Raw genomic sequence first — 12,441 nt, forward strand, 5'->3', positions numbered from 1 at the left:
TAATATTGGCTACGGAAAATGAGAGGGTCAGACTTGCAGTATATTTTTTAGGGAAGTATGCAGCTGGGTTTGATCTTAGCAGGATAAGACAGCTTAATAAGGCTTTTCCTAACTTTAATACATGCTGGAAAATACAGTTGACCTTGTGGGTGCCACTGAATAGACTTACTACATCTAACTTTCTGGAACATTTAAATACAGAAAAGCCAAGGCTGAGACAACTTCATTGCAAGGCTGGCTATATTTAATCCTAAAGCCTCAGGAAAATGTCAAAGATGGCATTGCAGTAGGAAATCCTATTTTTCTCAACAACTGTTAGGTGGCCTAAGCAGACACATTGTTTTCTTCTGGAACACCAGATGCTGTGGAAAATGTCATTTTAGAAGGTAGGCCTTGCAGTCTGATAATACAGCATTTAAACAGATTCATAAGCCTCTAAAATGGATCATTACTTGCACAGAAATCCATACCATCTTCTTGGCTTAATATAGTAGTGAAAGAAATATTTCCAAGATTTCACCGGAGGAACAGATTGGAGATCATGACAAAGAATGAGCATGTAGTGTAATTTATAGCTTGCCTGAATTAGACTTCTCATGTCTGATTTGCAGTTAAAACTGGATGTAGTAGGCTTAAGTTGGCTTCATCAGCTAATGAAGAACTTATATCAGGATAGTGGCTGTTCATTTAGCCTGGCTGTGTTCTGCGATCCGGTCTCTGCAGCTGTTTCCTGATCTTGTTGATGTGTTTAAAGAACACACATTTGGTACTCCACGCTTCTGGAGGTGGCATATCTTCACACTTCCTGCGAAGACTTAGCACTATACTTTACAGAGTAGTAGAAACAAAAGCCCATAACATAAACAATCAAAATTCTTTGGGGAAAGGGATCCTATTTCAAAGCAGAGTCTCGAGGTTCAGCCTCACAAAAGGGCTCATGGCCAGTTCTGCCATAGCTCAAAACTAAGATCCGAAGCACGCACGCCATATCTTGCTCTACCTTAAGCTGGTTTGTCAGGGTAAATATTTACATATTTCGAAATACAAAATAGATATCAAAATCAAACTTCTGTCATAGTAATAGACAAAAATATCCAACATGTAACATTTACTTGAAAAATTTACATGTGGATGTGGAATTTTGTGTAGGAGACAAAGACACACCCACACATTATCATAAGCATATTTTGGATATTTGACTTCAAGGACGGACTAACACTGTATATATTTATGAATAACCTGTTTGCTAAATGAATGCACACTATGAAAGAGAGACCACCTAACTGTCCGTTAGAAATACTCTCTTGCCTCTTTCCCAAATCTGATCCCCTTTTACTTCCTGGGCTACTGGAAAAGCTGAAAATAACAATCAGAGGAGGTGTAAAGATTTTTCAGGCAGCCGTTTTATTCTTCTTCAAAGTGGCTGCTGCATCTCCTTGTTTCGGGCACTGAAATTGTGAAGCATCCTCACCCTCTTAGTTGCTGCCAGTGTAAGATGAGGTCCCCTTCAGAAATGGGTTAGATGTCATCGGTCTCAAACGGAGGTGAAGCCTATCAACTCCCAGGGAAAGGAGGTATCCCTTAGAGGTACGTCTGGATTGGGACTGAAACACAGCAGTGTAGAGCAGGCAGACACATCGGAGGTGCTTTAACTAGAGAGCCATGGCAGCCTCGAGGTGGTTACTATAAGCTGCAAGCCTTTGAGAACCCTTGAAAGACACTTCGGTTTCTAGACAATCTTGTGCCCTGCACTGCTGGAGCTGAAGGGATATGGGTACCTGAAGCAGCCTGAATATGCTTCTGCACCTCTGAGTCTGAGTGCAGTTAATGCTTGGGGTCAAGCGTGACAGGGAGACAGGGGACACATGAGTGTGCGGGCAACAATGGTGGACACCAGGGAGGTGCTGAGTGAAGGGAATGGCCATGGAGCTGTAAGGAGCCAAGAGAAAAAAAAAAAGAAAAACCAACAAAGAAATGGCAAAATCCAGATGGGAAAGATGTGTGAGAACATATGGCATGGCAGAAATATAGTATACAACAGGAGGATAGCGCGAGGGAAGCAAGTAGAGTATAGAGGCAGATGGGGGACAGGAGTGTGTGTACAGAAAGCACGGAGGGGGTTGTGACTGGGGCAGCAGCTTCTTCTGTCTCAATGAAAGTTATGGGGAAGGAGGTAGCACTGGCGTGGCACTTGCCTAGGTTTCCACTGAAAGACAATGCCAACAGCAGATGTACAAGCAATGTTGGATTTTCAATAAAGAGAAAAGGCAATTCAGGAATCATGAGCTGAAGTGGCTTAAAACTCATGGGATTAATAAAGCTATAACACACTTGCAGTGGTCTTGACTATGGAAAGAAAAACAGCTCTGAACACAGGCTGTGACTTTGAAACCGGTGTGGCAGCTCTGAACCGAGTACAGTTCAGTGCCTGATAAAAAGCATTGAAAGGATAAATAGCAGGGCGAGGTTTCATTTTCTAGAGATGCGAGGGAGAAAAAATCTCTTGATTAGATTGCTTCCACTTAGCACTAACCTTCAGATTCCCAACATTAAATCAGTATTCAAAATACATTGTCATCCCTCTTGTTCCTAAAAACAGTTGCAGAAGGGGTACTTTTAAGCTTTCCCATTGTAAAAATAATTTTCTGTTGTATCAGTGTGGGGGGAGGATGTGTGTAAAGAAGCTAAATTAAAGGGTTCACTAAAATGAGATATTTCACTTAAAAATTTTACCTTTCAAAGAGGCTTTTTCGGAACTCTATTACCATCACATTGCTTAACTTGCTTTATTATTGACCCGTTACATTGAAAGGGGAAAGCTATTTTTCTCATTTTGAGTGTATGCTACACCTGTTTCTTCTGCACTGTTAAATCCACAGCTCAGGTTCTCTAGAAACCTTTTGGTCTTTCGATTGCCCATACAACTAGGAAGTAAATATTTTCCATTTCCATCTGAAACTGATTTAAAATGGTGTCATACAAATTTACATCACAGATTAATACTATAATTATAATTTGGACACAAAGCCACATATGCTAACCTAGCAAATGGCCTTGTGCTATAGCAATATAGCTTGTTCATAAGTGCCCTTCCTGCTCTCTTTTGTTAGGATATTGTCACATGCACATGTTGGTACAGTTCCAGAAAAAAGAGATGCATTTATTTGGAATGAGTTTCTTTTTCTATAGCAAAAGTGTGAGATACATCCAAGAGCACTCAGTGTGTTGCATGCAAGCCTTTATCTTTGTTCTGTACATATATTTGCCCATAGAGAGAGTGTTTTGTAACAATGGTAACTCTTTCAATAATTTTTTTTGTTAACCTAACTGTAACTTCTTTTAACAGAGTATTCGGAAATTATTTCTACAACTGTGCATTGCAGACCAGGCAGAAACAGCAAAGCACAAAACGTAATGAGCACAAAGGTACAATGGAGGGAACATTTGTGCCTGTTCTCATCAGACAATACACAAACTGCACTTATGTGCGTCCCTATAGGGGTGTCTATCTGCAGAGACTGGAAAGGCAGCAGCCCTAACAGGAATGAGAAATGGGAATTGCTCAGCTAAACTTGTATGTTAGCCTCCTTGTTCCTGTTTTTCCTGTGCTTTGAACACAATAAACCCTGGAGGAAGCAGGGGATCCATGCTCAGGACAAAATATCTTCATAACCACGCTGTGGCTAAAGAGATTCAGTTCGCACCTGCCACTGGAGACCGAAGGTTAGCAAGAAGCATGGAGAACTAGAAGTTAATAATGCCGTGCAGTTGCCATACAAACATTGCCTGTCTGTTACAGAAATAACAACTGATGGCAGCCAATGCCTTTCAGAGGCTCAAGTGCTTATATGACATAAAGTCTCAAATAATCTGGCAAAATACTGGTAACTGCTGTGGTGCTATGAAAATGAACCTACTAACTGGGGAAGGTTTGTTTGGGTGTGACAATTATGTCAAAAAAAGAAGTAAATTGAAGTGCCTGTCAGGTAAGGGAATGATTTATGTCTGGTATATGATGGGAAGAAATATAGATATGGAAAACTTGTCCAGCTGGATTCAGTTTGCTGAGGATCTAGTCGGCAAAAATTCTTCCAACACAAGGGAAATCTGATGAGACAAGACAGACAAAATAAATTGCTATGACATCAGAGAAACAATAGCTAGAGTGCTCATCGTTGAAGAAACTAAACATGGTATTATAGCAAGGATGTCAGAATTAAAAAAAAAAAAAAGAATTCTGTGTGATTTTGGTCCAAAATAGACAGCCATGGATCCTGTTCTCCCACAGCTTTAGAATCACCACCATTGCAAATTTATTTTTTCTGACCAACAGGTCCTATTTCTTACCATGATCATTAAAGACTCTCTTCCCCTGCTTCTGTGAAAACTGCAGGAAATTGGTTAGTGACCCTTCCACACTGCTGCTGGTATGTGGCATTTCCATGATGCAGGCCAACATGGAGATATGTGCTAGGGAAGCATGATGTTTTCACATGAGATTTTATTTTAAAACCTGTTTTTTGAGCAAATATAGGGTTCACAGTCTGCACCAGTGAAGGGAAAAAATATTTTTTGCAAGGCTTTCAAAAAGCTCTGCCTAGTTGACAGTGCGGCAGCTATTGCTTAACAATGCAGGTCTCCAAGTTAGTACCATCAACAAGACACAGGAATTACCTTTGGGTAGAGTTGAGATCAGCATCTGCATTCATGTGTTGACCCTAGTCTTCTAACCTTCTGGAAGGTAAGTACTCTTGTAGCCATGGCTCCCTGGGAAAATTAGCTTCTACTAAAATAACAAAACTGTCTACCTAGGGGAAGGAGCAGAAGTGCAGCAGACAGACCTGCTCTGGGAAATAAGTTTGGATTATGGCACTTATTTTACAATATACCAAAGTTACCCCAGTTCTCACCGTGCTCAAACCTTCTTTGAATTAGCTTTTCCCTAAAAATGCATCCCAGTACACAGCCTTACACACAGACATAACTCTTTATAAAGTGTTAAGGCTTTCTTAAAGCTTTCTTTCCGAAAGGTTGGGGGAAGTGGGATAGAAGAGTCTCAGTGACTTGACTAGGTTTAGCTACCTAAAGTGGGCTAATCTTACAACTTTGAGGCCACACAGAAGCTCTTAATGGCTGTATAGTTTCACGTGATCTTATTACACAAAGATAAATTGCCTTTGCTCCCATCCTAAATTGCCTGTTCTACGGAGCCTTGACTGTAAATTAATAACAAATGTAAGAGAATCAGTAGAATTGTATTTCTGCAAGAGAAATTGATCTGTTAACATTTAAATTCTTTGCCACAGGCTTTAGTAAATCTTCTAGTTGAAGGCAAGATTAACTTCTTCCCTATGGTTCCAACATCTTGGCTTGTACTGTTTTTAAAGATGCATGAAGAATAGATATCCTTGCCTTTCAGCTTTTTGATCAGATCACTTTCATTTGGCCAGATGCTATCATGGTCATAAATCTCAAAGCTAAAAATAGACTTGACTTTTTTTCCCCTTATCCCTTAATTCTCTCAAAAAGATAATGATTCAGTGTTACCTTGTGACCTTTTAAGTCTAGCTCACTGCATGTTAAATGAACATGCTGATTTGGAGAGCAAAGTCTTATACTATAAGGTTTTTAAAAAAAGGAGTTAGAATTTCCTATCTTTTATTTAAAGCAGCAGGTAAGAGCAAGGTGACTTTATTTCTTTACTGCAGGACATACACATGCCAGCTCTGGAGCCTAAAAGATTGATTCTGGTTTTTCATTTCAAATAATTCTATCACAAAATATTTACTTTTCACAAGCCTGCTTCATAATACATAAAGCCATTATAACATTAAATCCTGCTTTCACTTGTACTATTGCAAATCTTGAGTAATTGATTAAGGAAAACTGACACCAGACTTGTGCCATCATAGAAAAGAGCAAATAACGATCGTCAGCCTTGTCTGTATGACTGCAATATTATTTGCCTGCAAAGGAATTTTGTTAGCATCTTGGTTTAAAAGGAATGCTATGACAGGAATGGCTTTTTTAAAAAAATAAACTGTAGCAGAATACTTCTGTTAAAGTGTTTAAGATGAAATGCAATAGCACAGCATCGAAACTTCAAAGATCAAGGAAGACACATTAGTTAATCAGGACTTCAGTCTTTGTGGAGGATGCACCTCAACATCACATTTTCTGCCAGTTTCTCTAGCATGTCCTTGTGGAGTAATTCCCAAAACATCTTGGCAGCTTCAGACAGCTGGCATTCCACACCACTGACACGACGCAGTTATCCAGAAGGTGCTTTTAGGAAGCTAGGGAATTCAAGACTGTAACTCTGTTTTGGTATTTTATTTTCCCTTTATGTGCAAGAAGGAAAAATTTGGTTCTGGTCAAAGACTTAGCATAAAAGCTACGTTAGATGTAACAGGAGCACATGGAAGTTTTGCACTGATGGAAAGAATCACGATCTGAATTTGCTTTTTGGCAGTGCAAAGGGTATCACAATAGTAGGGTAAGTGTGATGCAACTCGTGATTGCTTTGACCATGGTCTAAATCATTTCAGTCAGTGATGTCAAGAAGGAAAGGAGTGTGCTGGATGTATTTTTCTGGTTGTTTTATGCGTGTGCACTCTTTCTCGTGATACTGGATTTGCAAAAGTAAAGAGTTTGAGCCTTCTCTTTAATTAACTCTAGCACTGATATCATTGCCCCATGGTCTTATCTGCAGTGTCTAGGCTGGGCAGGACATCGAAAATGGCAAAACTCTTGATTGCAGCATGGGTTACCCTTTACTTTCCTACCTTCCCGGGACTTTGAATTCACCCACTGTTAACAGAAGGAGAACTCTGTTCCTATGATTTCACGGGAGTTTTACGAAGGTATATTGACTCCTTATGAAGCATTGGATACGGTTATGATAAATACTATGAGGAGACCGAGAGGAAATTATTCATCTGAAAATCAGACACTGAATATGAACAAAATGCTGACAATAAACTGACCACTGAATAAAGTCGGGGTCTGGGAGTGGGGAGGGACGTAGAGAGAATGAGTTTGTGAGAGAAGGCAGCTGGGGAAGCAAGGATGTGTACAAAGGAATTGCACCGAGCTCAGTCCCTTGAACTCTGATCTTATCTTACTTCTGTGATAGGTCTTCGCTGTTTAAAATGTCTCTTCTCCCACTCATGTTCATAAACCAAGGAACAATAAAACCAAAGAAAACATAAAAACTAGTTTCTATCCCATGGGAGGCTTGATGTTTTCAGGATATGCCACCAACAGGTGTTGGATTGGAACAAACAGCTTGAACAGATGATTTGTACGCCATCAGATGATTTGTACATCTGGCAAGTGTACGAGCAGTTAGTAATGGTCTTCTGGGGGAGCTGTCAGTCATTCCCAGCAGGCAGCACTGCTAACCTCCATAATTACACAAGCCATCATGATGTAAAGCACACTCAGATAATTCTACATCTTCTATTTTCTGTATCATCCACTTCCTTTGCCTGTAAACTCTTTATGGCAAGGAGCATCTCAGTATTTGCAGTTTGCTACAGCACGTGTATGCTTCTTGCTTTGTTTTTGACAGTTAATGAATTGACTTTGCTTTTTAAATGGTGCAAGTTATAACTAAAGCATGACATCAAAACAAGAAGAGTGTCTGGAAATTCTAGGTCAGTTCACTGATAACACACAGTTCAGAGAAATCAGTGAAGTCTTCCCAGTATTGGTTTTGTTTAGTTGAATATCAGTTGATACAGTAAATGCGGTCCTACTATCCATCTCTTAGCAAAACTTGAAAAGTATCTCTTTCTGAATACATGCTAATGTCAGTGAATTCATAATGTTTTGTGTATGGTAGAAATCACCTCAAAATAACATCTAAGCAACTCAGAAATGAACAGTCTTGGCAACACCTGTAGGGAAGATCAGTAACTTTTCCCTTTTAAGTATGAAACAGTTTGTCTTTTTTATGATATCACACAGAAAGTCTGTTACAAAACAAGATCATGAACCTGCATTGCAAAACTGTTTGTTCTCAGAAGAAGAGTTCAGTAAATGCCAAATTCATAAGCAAACCTAAAATAATAAACAAAGGAGCTCGATTCTGTTATCATCCCTGGTGGGACCTGGGCCTGTACATATCCATTTGATTTTGGCCCTAAAATTAAATTACCAGCTTCTTCAGTGTATTGGTCGCTAATTAGTGTATTGCAGTTGTGGGGAAACGCAGTGTCCTAGGTTCAGCTGGCACAGAGTTAGTTCTTCTTAGCAGCTAGAAGAGCTCTGTGTTTTGGATTTAGTCTGGGATTCATTATGAGAAGAATGCTGATAGCGCACTGGTGTTTATAGTTGGCACTGAGGCCTCAAGGACTTTTCGGCTTGCCGTGTTCTTGCCAGTGTGCAGGAGCACAACAGGCTGGGGGGGAGCACAGCTGGAACACAGGGTCCACAACTCCCCTTAGGATTTGAACTTAAACTTAGGATTGAGGGCTAAATTGACCAACGAAATATTCCATATCATGCAACATAATGCCCAGTATAAAGATGAGGGTTAACTGGAAAGAAAGACTTTTGCTCTTCTGAGGGCTTTCATTCTCAGACTCTCGGAGTGCTGTCTCTCTCTCGCTTGTCCGGGATTGCAGTGTCGGGAGCCATCTGTTTCGGGATCGTCAGTTCAGGATAGGATGGGTCTTGGTCAAGGGGTGGTGAACAATCACACTGTGCATCACTTGTTGGTATACATTATTATCATCATACATACATATATATCCATATATTAGTAGTAGTAGCATTAAATTGTTCTTACCTCAACCCACGAGTCTCTTTCCCTTTTTCCCTTTAATTCTCTTTCCCATCCCCAGGGGGTGAGGGGGGCTAAGTGAGTGGCTGCGTGGCATTTAGTTGCCGGCCGGGCTAAACCGTGACACACGGTCACTACAATGTGTGCGCTGGATGAAAACAACTCGTTTGTGCAACAACTGCATTTGTCTTAGTCGCTTGCCTTGTGTGCCTCCACCTTCTAGCTGCATGACAGTTATAGTCAATGATGTAACTGCTACTGTATGGAAAAATACAGCTATGAAAGCCACTTCTAACAAGCTGGAAATAGCTGAATTCCATTTACTGAGGAATGCAATCAAGCAAATAAACGAAGAAACCAAACCAGGAACATGCGTCTTTTCAGAACTCCGTGTTTCTTATGTCAGTGCTGTTTTCCCTGAAGTGACGCACCTAATTCTCAAATTGGCCCAAAGGAATTTGGGAGATGCGCAGTCAAAGTGAAAAAGTAGGAGCTTCTTTAGAGGCAGGCATAAATAGTTCATTCTCCCAGGTGGCTCCTTTCCATCTCATTGGTAACACAGGGTGCTGTCAAAGATCACTCTCGCTTTGAGAAGTAGTCCCTAGGCAATGTGTAGAGAAAACTGTATCATTGAAGGAGTTCTGTTTGGACCAATCTACCAACAAACCAAATGAAAAAGATACCAGCTCCTTCATCCTGCATTTTTGCTCTGTATTATTCCTTTTCCCTTACTCCTCTAAGCAGCCACCCACCCTCACTACTATTTAATCTGTTTTTTTCAAGGGACAGAGATCTGTGCTGGGGAGTAACCATCAAACTCTAATTGTAGCTCAAGGTATTATTAATGACATTTCACATATCTCATTTTAAGAAAAAGACATGCATTCCAGGAATGTAAACTTAAATTATCTATTTAGAAGACTATTCGGATTACAAAACCTCAAAGACAGGAAGCATTGGAATCAGTGCTGCCCAGACAAGCAGCATTTTTTCAATTCAGGCATAAACTATTGAAAGCTTTTTTCACTCCAGACAGTTTATCTTAATTACAGATCTCTGCCCCAGTAGCTTCTTTTGCAGCAAAATTGATTTGAAAATCCATGCAGGCAAGTCTTCCAGTTCAAATCTTGTTTATTTTTATTTGTTGCTTTACATCTTCATTTTTAGTCCTCAATTCCTTTTCCTTGAGCCATGTGCTTCTGGAATGTGTAGTTTTAAATTTTACAGTTGGATAAAGTGAGAGTTAGTCACCCTCTATCCAGAGCACAGCTAACTGGACCTCGTGGGAGGAGGCTCAGGAGAAGAAGAGATTTCCCCACACCATCATGCCTGTAGGATGTCAGGGCAGAACTTCTGCTCAAGAGATAATTAAAGCAGATGAAATGGTCTACTGGAATGGGGATTAGCTTGCTGTAAAAGGAGGGGGCTGGAAAATAAAGGAGAAGACACACACAGCTTTTCTGATTCCTACAAGCAATTAGATGAGTGGGTACTGCAGGAGCACCCCTCTTTCATGCACCGAAATCTTCTGTCCAAGAGAAATCGATGGTAAAGAGATGCATTTAGCACTGCTGCAACAAGAGAAAATAACTCAGTCAACAGACATCCATTTCTAACACAGGAACCACGAGGCAGGGTAGGATGTCTCCCTGCCAGCCCTCGCACTGGAGATCCTGCACTAAAGGCCAGAGAGCTGCAACAAAAAATTGCCGCAAGCTCTGCATTTCTGGAATCAAAGCCATTGCTCATTATGCACTGTGCACCTAGGCTACCACTTTTGATCTCCATTCTGATCTCCGTGGATTAGGATGCTTCCAGGATTAGCCTCATTATAAGATACTTTTTAAGTCTTATTATTGATAAATTATACTGCTTTTTTGCTGGCACTCTTCAAGCCAATGGAATTACTGGCTGGATGACCCATCCTCAAGACGAAAAGAAAAATTGGAGCAAATTTGCATGTAAGAGAGTTCAAGGTTCAGTTTTTGAACGGAGATAAATGCCTCTTAATTTTATTGACTGTCACAGGAACACAGAAAACTGTCAGCATTCCTTGTGACCTGGCCCTACATACTAAAGTATTTGGATAGATAAAGTTACGTTTACAAAACTGCTATTACCGTTAGCTGAAATAAGCTGAAATAAGCACTGCTGGGAGTTACGAGACCTTTTAGAAAGATAACAACTTACTTTTTATTTGACATGAAAGGAGACTTCTTAATTAACTCAGTTGTCTGTACTTGGTGCTTTTGTTACTTGTCACCAAAAATATACTCTTTACTGTTCTGGAAAATAGTTGTAAAAATTACCCTTTTTTTCTATAAACTTTCCTACTGAAGTATTTATAAAACAACACGCATTACAACGTTTTCACAGCACTAGTGAAATGAAATAAATCCCTGCCCTGCTCCAAGCAATAATTCTAATAAAACCCTAAAGGTCATGATCTTCAAAACATTACAAATGCAGGAGCTAAGTTTAAAAAACATGGAAATAAAACCTGGTTACAAAAGCTGTGGCCTAACTACCCTCAGCTGTGGGCCTATGAGAACCTCATGAAGTTCAACAAGGCCAAGTGCAAGGTCCTGCATATGGGTTGGGGCAATCCCAAGCACAAGTACAGGCTGGGCGGGGAATGGATTGAGAGCAGCTCTGAGGAAAAGGACTTGGGAGTGCTGGTGGATGAGAAGCTCAACATGAGCCGGCAATGTGGGCTGGCAACCCAGAAAGCCAACTGTATCCTGGGCTGCAACCAAAGAAGTGTGGCCAGCAGGTCAAGGGAGGTGATTCTGCCCCTCTACTCTGCACTTGTGAGACCCCACCTGGAATACTGCATTCAGCTCTGGAGTCCACAACACAAGAAGGACATGGAGCTGCTGGAGCGGGTCCAGAGGAGGGCCACGAAGATGATCCGAGGGCTGGAGCACCTCTCCTATGAAGACAGGCTGAGAGAGTTGGGGCTGTTCAGCCTGGAGAAGAGAAGGCTCCGGGGTGATCTTATAATCATCTTAATCTTTAAGCCTTCCGGTACTTAAAGGGGGCCTACAGGGAAGCTGGAGAGGGACTTTTTATGAGGGCATGTAGTGATAGGACAAGGGGCAATGGATTTAAACTGAAAGAGGGGAAATTTAGATTGGGTATAAGGAAGAAATTTTTCACTCAGAGGATGGTGAGGCACTGGAACAGGTTGCCCAGAGAAATTGTAGATGCCCCATCCCTGGAAGTGTTCAAGGCCAGATTGGATGAGGCTTTGAGCAACCTGGTGTAGTGGAGGGTTTCCCTGCCCATGGCAGGGGGGGTTGGAACTAGATGATCTTTGAGGTCCCTTCCAACTCTAACCATTCTATGATTCTATGATTCTATAACTGCAGCAAGTCATAACCTCCTGCCCCATCACTTTGTCCTTAAAAGATTTTGGATTAGCCAGTTTGTCATGACCTGATTAAAAAAAAAAAGAAACAACAATAAGTGGGCAGGCAGGATGTAGGCTCTGTGCAAAGTCTGCGTGGTACTGCCAAAGTAAACATGCCTGATTGCTGCAAGGTTTCTGCCAAAAAACAAGAATAGGACCCGACTGGATGCAAAGAGAAAGAAACAGAGAAGAAATGACAATTTGGCATCCAGGCCAGGAAGCGACAGCGTGCGGAGTCACC

Source organism: Tauraco erythrolophus, chromosome 2 (genome assembly GCF_009769465.1).
Source record: "Tauraco erythrolophus isolate bTauEry1 chromosome 2, bTauEry1.pri, whole genome shotgun sequence".
In the NCBI taxonomy this organism is placed as follows: domain Eukaryota; kingdom Metazoa; phylum Chordata; class Aves; order Musophagiformes; family Musophagidae; genus Tauraco; species Tauraco erythrolophus.